The sequence below is a fragment of the Alosa sapidissima genome, chromosome 4 (assembly GCF_018492685.1).
Source record: "Alosa sapidissima isolate fAloSap1 chromosome 4, fAloSap1.pri, whole genome shotgun sequence".
NCBI lineage: Eukaryota > Metazoa > Chordata > Actinopteri > Clupeiformes > Clupeidae > Alosa > Alosa sapidissima.
Genome location: NC_055960.1, coordinates 22,415,495 through 22,426,656, shown reverse-complemented (window position 1 = coordinate 22,426,656; position 11,162 = coordinate 22,415,495). Strand labels below are relative to the sequence as shown.

The following is an 11,162-nucleotide window of genomic DNA, read 5'->3' as shown; positions in this document are numbered from 1 at the left end:
ATCATGCTGTTTGCATGTACATCTGCCCTTAGTACACTGTGTTTTTTGGCATCCACAGTGTACAAGTGCCAGTACAGCCTCTGGAGCTGGTGGCAGTGACATCCACTCCACTTCGTAGCCATCTCCAGCCATTTTCCACCCATGGTTCACTGGAGGTGGAATATCCGGCATACACTCAAGGCTTCGGCGGTGTACTGCAGCCTGATAACTTGCACGCTGAATATGTTTGTGCAAGCAGTCTTTATTTGGAGGTAAGTCCCTCTCTGAGCATTTTCCTGCCTTAAAAAGTTTGGCCCTTGCAACGTTCACTTCTTTACAGTTTTCTTGTTCATACAGGTGACATGTGAAGACCTCCAGTGCTTCACAAAGGTCTGAAGATGGGGTGAATCTAGCTCCTACAGTAGGTCTTGGAACAGACGCAAGTACTCTGGTTTTGAGCATAATTTTTTGTAGGCTTTTGCTTTCCCAACTTTATACAGAGCACTCACAATATCACATCCAGAAAAGGCATGCAGACCTACAAGGGCATGACATTTGTCCTCACCAAGATGGCTGTGTAGTTTGCTTATATCTGTAATGTGTGTTTCTCTTCCCTTGGCTGTGTGGAAGTAAAGATGACCGTCTATTTGTGGGCAAAATGCTAGAGCCAGCACAAAAACATCTGTGTCTGGACTCCTAATCACCAGGTCACTGCAGGACTTGGATGCATAAGCGGCGTGCAGCAGAATTCGTGTATCTGCCTCTTCTTGAGTAGTCTCAAGGTCTTTGATTTCAGTTACATCAAGGACAGTGTCATTTAGCTTGATTGCATGACACTTGTGGCCATGTGTCGTAATGATGGTAACATTTTCAATTATATTTTTTGCAGATGTGGTCCAGCGTTGGAAGAAGTACTCAAGCAAGTTGTTTTTGTTCTCCCCACATTGCAGGATTTTTTTCCATTGCTTGGGTGTTCTCTGCTCGTCACCATAGATTTTTATTTTTTGGTAGCCCTGCTCAGCCCGTCTACTTCGCTCAGCATTTTTGATACTTTGGTTGTTATATGTGTCACATACAAAATGGAGCTCTGTTGACTTCATCTCTTTTGCTGAGTGAACTAGTGTCCTCAGTACGTGGTCAGCATATTGCCCAAATGTTGGCAAAGGCTTTAGCTGTTGCACAAGAGCCATAGCATCCCAAATGTAGACTGAGCCATCGGGGCTGTCTTTCACAGTAGTAGGCGGGCCGATCTCCTCCTGCAAGACATGCATCAGCTTGGCTTTATTGGTTTTTGCCAGGGAGCCGTCGGTGTTTGCGAGAGCCTGTGGAAAAGGACCCAAACAGTAAGTGAGCATTTCTTCAATATTAATTTGCCTAACACTGCCCACAATAATTAATCTTGCAAACAAGTTGCGGTGAGTTGTCAGGGTGATTTCTCTTCCTTTGACTTTTGTTGTAGTGCTTTGGCATGAGTCTTTAAATGTTTTAAGTTTTATTTTTTTAATTGGGTCATGGTAAGACCTTTCTCCTGTGCTGATCCGTCTGTCAAAGAATTCTGTGAGTGCCACTTCACCTCTCTGTTTAGCCTGTATTAAGTCTGTGGCAATGTTTTCTGATGCCAGCTGGCCAGAGGAGACTTGATAGAGAGTGTCTCCATCCAGGGATAGGTCAAAAGGATTCACCATGTTTTCAATAGTGCTCAGAATGTTTACAACATCAGTCTGATCTCTCTGCATTCTGCTTTGTTCTAGCTCTGAATTCAGATGTGCCACTGGTCCCTGCCCTGCCATGTTTTTGCACTCCACAGTGATTGCTGCCCTTTCATGCTGGGTCAAGGTCCATCGGTGAACTGCACCCTTATTCAGTGAGAACCCACTAATGCCTCCCTTTGTCTTAGAATCTCGATTGGCTGTCTGTTCAATTACCTGATCGCATGCTGTGCCAGCAAAGCCATGTGTTTGGTGCCTTTGTGCTACAAAGTCACCTGAAGTTAACTGCTGGTGTGCTGCTGGATGTGTGTTTTCCAGATTGTTCATCTCGGCCCAATATGCTGTCAGATAACGGGAATAGTTGACTTTATCACAAGCAAAGAACCAGGGCAGCATGCATTGAACAGTAGACAAATGGAGAGCCCAGTTTCCCTCCCGAGTAGCCCGGATGAAAAGAAGCAGGGTCTCCATCATTTCAATGTACTGGCTCCAAAATGCAAAGGTCAGATTTGAGTGATTTCTTTCCACAAATTCATCATAGCCTTTCAGTAAATCCAGGAATGTTTCAGAGTTAAGTGCCTCATTGAACTCAATGGGGAACCGGTCTTGCAGGTCTGTTGCAATTTCCATCGCTGCAGAATTGCCTGTGTATGGCAATGTGTCTAAGTAGGCCTGCCAGCGCAGTCTTTGCAATGCCTCTGTGAAGAGCTTGTGGGCCCGCATGCTCCTGTTGTAATGGTGGCCTGTAATCACCCCATCAATAGAGCCTACAGCCACCAGTTCGGACTCAATTAAGATGTCCTGAAGGCCTGCGTCTGCATAGAGCTTCCCAATGCAGGAAAGAAATGCCATGGCCGTATGGAATTCTCCCATCCTTAAAACAAGTCTTTCTGAATATAAGCTTGTCTGCCAACGGATTTCCTGTGCCTTGGCATAGATGGCTTGGTCCATAACCAATACAATTTCTGTTTGTTTTAGGCTGTCAGCAATTGCAATGGAGCGGCTCAGGATCGTGTGAACTGTGTTCAGGTCAGTTGGGCTGGCATCAATCACAGGTAAGTAGGTCACATTTGTAAGAGGTAAGACTGCATCTTCCTTCAACATAATATTAAAACCTGTCCACCCAGGAAGAACTTTACCCTGGGCCTCAGGGACTTTCATTAAGAAGTATGCTGCATCAGTTCTCCGACCAATTGTTTGGGCACCCCTGTTTTGGTCCTGCTGAAAATCAATCTCCAACCCTGAACTATGAGGACCAGACCGCTTTCCTCTTCTGTAATATAGTAGGTTAAGTGGTGGAGGATTGACTGACCGCTCTCTTGTTCTTTGTCTGGATGTGTTTGGAACAGGTGCTGCATCATTACCCGTGGCTCGCTGAATTGCGATACCATTGGTGTTGTGCGTTGTCCCTTTACCAGACAGGGTCTCTTCTCCAAAATCATTGTTGTCCCAGACCAAAGTCACAGGCACTTCAGCACAGATGGATTCTGAGATGTAAGTTTCTCCTTTCTCCATTTGCAGATTAGCCAGGGCAGTATCATGCTCAAGGACCAGGGAATTGGATGAACAGTGGCCAAGACCATTCAACATTCCAATGAGTTGTGCTGAGCCAGACATATGTCTAACTGCCATGGCAAGTGCACATTGCTTCGGCATGAGCCATCGTGCTTTTGTTGCCAAGGTAATGATGTCCTGACAGGAAGACAATATTTTCCTGCTATCCTCAAAACTGAACCTAACATGCTCGTTTGCTGGTTCTGATGTAATTCCAGATGCCCATGCAATGAAATTGAACAGCTGGTGAGGCACTACCTCAAAGGCCCTCTCCAGGGTGAGGTCACTTGCAGTGGGAGGCCATGGAAGTTTTTCAGACGATTTGGCAGCGTTTTGGAGGATCTCTTTGAGGGTAAGTGCAGCATGATATAAAAGGCGATAATCATCTGTGATCTCTGTGGTGGCATTGTCAGGCTCCTCTCTCTCCATCTCCAGGTTCATATCTCCATCACTATCCTCAGATGAGGATGAAGAGGACATGGCGACATCCTGGAGAATCTCCTCAGGAGATATATTGTCTACATAAACAAGGTATGTTTTGGAGGCTTTGTGGAATTTTAGAAAAGGATGGGACTTATGAAGCCTCTGTTTCAACAGGTGATCCTTATACGCTCCTATGTCTTCTCCCTCTGTTTCTTTCACAGTGTCTTTGAAAAGGGTATTGAGCCTTGCCAAGCGAAACACCTCTCGCCTTTTTATAAGCCTCTCCTCAATGACTGTCTCACAAAATGTTTTGTAGCCAATTTCATAGAGCCTGCTCTCTGTATTCTTTGTTTTTAAGTACAGGTACCTAGTGTAATCCCTGAAACAAGTGAAGTGGTAACGTGCTTCGCTGGCAACCAAGTCCCTGTCTCTAATATGAAGGAGGAGAGCCTCATCTTTTCTGCCTTCAGCGGCAAGAACCAGTTTCCCAGCATGCAGTGTTTCACACAACGAAAGTTTCTCCTTTAACCTTTTCTTGCTGTGTTTTTCCTGCTTGTATTTGTTACTTCTGCAGATAATGCACTGCACAGGTAGTAGGTGTGGTGCTCGTTGTGATGTAGAAATACCACTGGTGTGTGACCTTAGAGCCCGAGTTTTTGATGGACCTTCCTCACCATCCTCTAGCTCTGCCTCTACCTCTATCCCTACACATTAAACAGAAGACAACAGATTTAGGTTGTGTAGCCTACTCTCAACAATAGTGCATTAATTGACAGATACTAGCTGTTGGATCAAATTGTGTGGGCAGTGCTTATGGGAAACTAAAATAGTGTTCCTCTTCATTTTAACATAATCCACTGCAGAATAAATGTGCGTCCCTGTCATATTAACACAAAGGCTGCAGGCAGGTGTGAATGTAGGTACTGTATTTGTAGTCCTCCCTATCATTCAAATTGAACACAAACTGGTTCCTTAAAATGTCCCCTAATAGACTTGCCACTAATTGTCATTTATTTTCTCATTTACAGGGCAAGTTGAATTCAACATTGAAGTTAACACTACATTCATTTTAATGTTTCATCTTTTGATACCAACCTTTTGTTGCATTTAAAGCTTCCTTCTCTCTCCTCTTTTGTGCTCTTTGTATCTTAGTTTTATTTGTGAAATGGCAGTAGCAATCTCTGTGGTAGCCACCGTTGTCTGGTATAGCAGTTGATTCCTGGCTGTTCAAATTAAACCTCTGCACTGCCTCTTCTGCAACAACACTCTCTCTACAGGCAAGGTCTTTCCAAAGAAACACTGACTGAATGAATTTGTCCCAACTTATAGCTGTAAATGGGCTTATTGGTCCATCAACGTCCACTACATGCATGCAGCAGTTCATGGCTGCAGGTGATGCAGGTACCATGTGCCCGAAGAGGCTATTTCCTGGCTTTTTCATGACGTGATAGATGTATACAACTCGCATGAAATACAAATTCCAAGATGTATGAAAAACTTTTATTAGTGTTTGCAAAGAAACAGAACATGCTGTAAACGTTACTTCTACACCCATACTCGTTTAAGTTGCATACTCGTTTCATTTTATATCAAGTTGAGTAAAGAGTTCAAAAGCCTAAAAATGATCCAAATAAAAAGGCCAAATATTTCACGTTTCACACAGGGGTTTGTTTACAGTTTTGGGCGGGTCAAGCCACACCGGCGTAATTCCAAGAACGCGATTGGATGACAAGGAACAAACGTCATGCATTTAGGACCCAAAATATAGCGGTCTTGTCTATTTGCCTGGAAAATAATGTGGAATAAAGTTATCGATAAAAAAAATATGTTCATTAGCTGTAAGTGGCAACAATTTTTATCTAACGTGAATATACACGTAGAATGTATCCATAAAATCTTGGCGCCTCCACTGTGAAAAAAAGTTCAGAAACATGAAATCGCCCCTCGGCCCACGGCCTAAATGGTTATATGACTTTTTTCGGGTTGAATGGTGGCAGTCTCGCTTCCCCCTAGCGCCTGTGAGCAGAAAAACGACCCTTGCAACTGTGGGCCGGCAGGCCGACGGCCTCAGTGTCAGGAAGTATAACAAGTGTAATGAATTGCTTTACTGCATTCAAATACACATACACGCCAGGCACCGGCTAGAAAAAGGTAGCGATGGAATTTCTCAGACTTTCGTTATGACAGAGCCACCAAAAAAGAAGCAAAAACCAAGAAAACAGTAAAGAAATTGCCAATACTGCATAGTTTACCTTTAAATTAACCCGGTCCCTTACCTTTCGCCAAATTACATAATCCAATGTCCAAACGGGGCTACCTTCACTACTGTGAACATTGTGATGACCTGGTGTCAAAATCCACCTTCCACAGGCATCGAAGGGATGTTTCAGAAGGGGTGAGTTGGTTCTACCTATCAACATTTCCTTTTTTGTTGTTTTAATAAATGTATTTACCTTGATGTCCAAAACTAATAGGATGTGATAATGGTGAAAATATGACTAGACTACACCACTGGTAGTGAGTCATACATACACTGTGTGATCACCCCCAAATGTCAATAAGTATCCTTGCCTATTTTATGTGGAAACTGCATGAAATGTTCTCATACCCTGCAAATCACTTGATGAGGTCACAACTACCTGACCTTATCAATGACTTTCTTCCACGTAAACAGTTAACCACAAGGCAAACCGCTCGGACCAGTGGCACTGTTCCTCAGGTGAGTTTTGACAATGGCACAAACCGATTAAAAATGAACTGTTTCTCACTAATAGGCCAATACAGACCTGCAGAGAGAGCAAGATGAGCAAGAGCAAATTTGCATTCTAGATGAAATGTTACAAGAATATTTACTGAATACCTTCTTAAACACCCAATAAAGTGAAAATATTGGCTTCACATTACTCATATCACAGCTGTCAATTAACAATTGCTATTACAATTCAACAATAATTGGAATTTCACGCTTTACAGCGTTTCCCATACATTGACTAATTTGTTGCAGCCCACCACAGTATCAGAATTGACCACCACAAAACTGATTTTCTATGCTGTAGCCTACTATTGAAATAGGACTAAATTAGAATAGAATAGTGTTAGAACACTTGTGTTGTTGAGGTTAGCCATAATGTTACAGCTACAGTTAAGAACAAAATGATTAATACCCCCTGGCAAATATTGATTTAATGTTGATTTTCTCTTGACCAATATGTTTGTTCTGAAAATGACACCGTCACATGCCAAAAGGTTGATAGACAATGTGGGAGAAACATGGAATCAAAAAGTAGTGTGTTCATCTTTAACATTTTTATGAAAAACGGCATGTCAAAATTATTCATACCCTTTTTAAATCAATAGAAACATCTTTATTTGCATTCACAGATCTCAAAATGGTTCTTGTGATATCTACCAAGCCTCTTCGTGTCTCCACAATGATTCAAGACCACAACTTTTTAACAGCAATCCGGGTTTTGAGTCAGGAATAATTATTTGCAATCACTCTGGCCTTGTGCTCACTTTTTTGACGGATTGAGGTCTGGACTCTGGCTCTGCCACTCTAAAATGTTGGTATTCTTCTCTGTTCATTTTCAGTCAGAACAAACTTATTGGTCAAGAGAAAATCATTAAATCCCCCCCCCCCATACACCTACCACCACAAATACAATTCAATTCTGTGGGAAACACTGCGTTATAACTTAATGCTACTGTACAAAACTCCTGCTTTAGGTGGACACAAGTATGCATGGAGACCAGAGTTGTGACAGTGAAGACATCATAGAAGACGAAGAGGTGAACAACATTACAAGCGTTCAGACTTTAATGATGGTAATCAAAACATGCACTGCCGTTCAAAAGTTTGGGGTCACTTAGAAATTTCCATTCCACTCCATTATAGACCGAATATCAGCTGAGATGCAGTTGCATCGTCATTTCTTTTTTTAATTTACGGTTCTGTGTTATTCAGATGAGCAGATCCCTACCCTCAGACTCTGACTCCTTGGATGAGCAGGTAAACACATTTAGATTTCATATTTAATTTGTATCTGTAATCATGATGAATAAAAATATGTTCTCCAAAAGTATTGTAAACTCTTTTATTTAGAACATTTAAATCCAGTTAAACATTCAATTACATTTAAACTACATTCATTTCATACAATCTGCACTCTATTACTTCTACACAGTCTATAAATGAGGATCCAGAGATTCTCAGTGACTATGACAGCGAGGAGCTTGAAGAAGCTAGCGACCCCATGGAGCCTTCAAGCACACACAATGTAATTGTGTTCCTTCTAATGATGCTTTCCAAATGGAAATGTTTCTTTACAGTTTCAGACAGGGCATGTCTCACTTTTAGGGGTACTAAAAGCCTTTCTTCAGGCAATAGGCATGCTGTTCCAAAGTGAACCTCTCAGACACCTCGGCAATCTCTTCCCAAAATCGATGTACCTCGTCAGAAAGCACACAGGTTTTTAATAAAGATGACTTTCAAAAGTATATAGTCTGCCCTATGTGTAACTGTCTACACTTTGGATGAGGCAGTCAAGACTGTGTTAGATGAACGTGGCAACATTATTAGGAGGACTGCTAACACTTGTTACCATGTAGCCTTTCCAAGTCACCCTCAAAAAAAGTTCAGGCAGAAATGTGGCACCATCTTGATGAGGTCTGTTTTGGGAAAGGGGGGAAAGGAGCACCTTTACCTTAAGAAGATGTACTGCTACAGGAGTATAATACAATCCATTAAGGATTTAGTGAATAGACCCAAATTTAGTGACGCCTGTGAAAAGTGGAGATCTCGCACTGTCCCGGAAGGGACCTATGCAGACGTTTTTGATGGCCAGGTATGGAAAGATTTCGGTGTAGTTGCAGGCCAGCCATTTTTTTAGTGCATCTGGCAATCTTGGCCTTATGCTTAATGTGGATTGGTTTCAACCGTACAAAAATATCATTGTTGTCGGCATCATCCCTGGACCAAAGGAGCCAACACACCACATTAACGGTTTTTTAGAGCCTCTCGTTGCCGACCTGCAAAAACGGAAATGGCGGGCAGCTCCTAATCCATGCTGCTCTAATGTGCATTGCCAGCGACATTCCTGCAGCGAGGAAGGTGGCGGGATTTCTCAGCCACTTTGCCACAAGAGCTTGCAGTAAATGTACAAAGTTGTTTCTTAGGACAGCAGAAAATAAGGTAGACTTCTCTGGTTTTGAGGAAGATTGGCCCTCCCGAACAAACACAGAACACTGCATGTATGCCAAGAGAGCCAAGATGGCCAAAAACAAAGCCGAAAGAGACAGAATTGAAGGCACATATGGGGCTAGGTACAGTTGTCTTCATGACCTACCCTACTTTGATGTAGTCCGCATGCATGTTATTGACCCTATGCACAACCTATTAGAGGGCACAGCAAAAAGGGTCATGCAAGCATGGAAAGAGCAGGGGGTCCTGTCTAAAGACAACTTTGCAGTCCTTCAGGAGAGAGTAAATTCTCTGAAACTGCCAAGCAGCACTGACTCTGGTTTACCCTCTAAAATTGATGCTGGTTTTGAAGGTTTCATGGCAGCCCAGTGGAAATTGTGGGTTTGTGTTTATTCCACCTATGCACTGAAGGGAATCATACCTGAGAATGATTACATAATTTGGAGAATGTTCATTTCAGCAGCCCAATTGTTGTGTTCCCGTGTAATCTGTCAGAGGAACCTTGAGGATGCACACAGATGCCTTAAGATGTTCTGCACCTCATTTCAGGAACGATACGGAAAGTCATGGTGTACCATGAACATGCATCTTCATTTACACCTAAAAGCTTGCATTGAGGATTATGGGCCAGTTCATGGTTTTTGGTGTTTTTCCTTTGAAAGAGCTAATGGCACACTAGGTCAGTACCACACCAATAACCGTGATACCGAGCTTAATATAATGAGAAAGTGGCTCACTGAATGGCAGGTTGCTGGTAGCCAGCTGACATCCCCCTTTTCCTCTGAGACTTTTGATTTTGAGGTTCAATGCGTTTTCAGCACCAATCCCGTTGTGACATCTGAGCACTTTGAGGTCTTATATGGCCTTGCTCATGACCTGATGCTCACTAATTGGTATGAGTATGACAAAACTCTGGAAATAATGCTTCCTCCCGTCAGACAGAGCACAATGTCATTTGTCCAAAATTCTGCACTAATGTCCATGTTTAAATCCTGTACCCAAGTGAAACAATTTTGAGAGTGTCTTTACACTATACATATTGTCACCGATTCAGTTTAGCTGGGGATGTCTTTTCGGCATCCAATTATCGTATTGGGTCCTCTGCACTTATCTGTGCTAAGTGGTTGAGATGTGATGCACTAACAGGTGATCCAATCATTGATCTGGCTGCAACGACACGCCTTGAGGGAGGATTCTGTTAAAGTAGCTGAACATGTTGCCGAAGTTAACTGGTTTGAAGAACATGGTGACAAGTGGCACTATGGTAACAACAGTACCTGCACTGTTTGGGGAACACAGTATGTCCCATGGTCACATGCTTCTTACATTCCCTTCAAAAGAATTCTTGGCCAGTGTGCTTCATGCTGCTGCAAAGTGGCTTTTTCTGCAATCAGAGAGGAAAGAGTTAATGTAGTAACAACAATTCCATCTGCAAGATGTGTTCAACTGTGATGCTTTGAATAGAACTTTGTATTCTTCGTATACATTTTGTTAGTCTTTAACCATTTTCCCGTTTTTTATCAGTAAGGAGTGAGGTTAGTTTCTGTTGTTGATTTCGTCTTTTGTTTTCAAGTAAATTAGTTCCACTCCAAATATGTAGTCTTGTTTGGTTTGTTATTTTGGTCTTTACCCATCCTGAAGTGTAAATAATGTTGTAATTTGAGTGTAATTCTAGATCATTTTAATGTTTAAATGTATATCATTTCTACTTGGTTCATCAATGAAATGTTTGCTTGCCCTTACTTGCTTTGTCAGACATTGCAAGACATTAACAAAATCACAGCACATATGCAACAACAACAATAAACTGTGTCTTTTCATAACCAACAATGTGATTTTATTAAGGAAGACCCTTAAAGCAACACCAAAGAACTTTCCCTCTGTCGCACGCACGCTATTTGTTTATCCAGCACCAGCTTTGCAAATAACGATGTCCACAGACAAGGTAGAATATTTTGCATGACTTATAAAAGTACGATGTATTGCGACATCAGATGCAAGTCAAATTTGTAGTTTCTTATGTCTCATTCCATCGAACTACAGATCCGCTACCCGATCTGGCAAACTTACATAGTGCGGTTATAGCCGATAGAGGGCTGCGAAGCAAATGCAGAAGTGCCGTTCACCCTGTTACGAGTTGATGAACCACTGAAACGATTTTGGAAACATTATTTTAAGGTATAAAAAACTCTTTGGTGTTGCTTTAACGAGTGGACTGACCAATCGATCTGTAACAAAGACGTGACTTAGATCCCGTCTTGATGAGAGAGCTGACAGATTGCAATGTGTTTTTCCGA

At 42.2% G+C, this 11,162-nt stretch overlaps 1 long non-coding RNA gene across 6 annotated transcripts; it reads left to right on the top strand.

The window, feature by feature from the left end:
* The first annotated feature begins 603 nt into the window (after positions 1–603).
* LOC121707780 lies at positions 604–4,764 on the top strand. Of its 6 annotated transcripts, none has more exons than XR_006031393.1 (3): positions 604–761; positions 869–1,843; positions 2,007–4,764. It is a non-coding gene; the product is annotated as an uncharacterized LOC121707780 (long non-coding RNA). The 6 variants fall into 6 exon arrangements; XR_006031395.1 differs by having other exon boundaries at positions 869–2,190; positions 2,301–4,764; XR_006031397.1 differs by having other exon boundaries at positions 869–3,182; positions 3,461–4,764.
* The last annotated feature ends 6,398 nt before the right edge of the window (positions 4,765–11,162 follow it).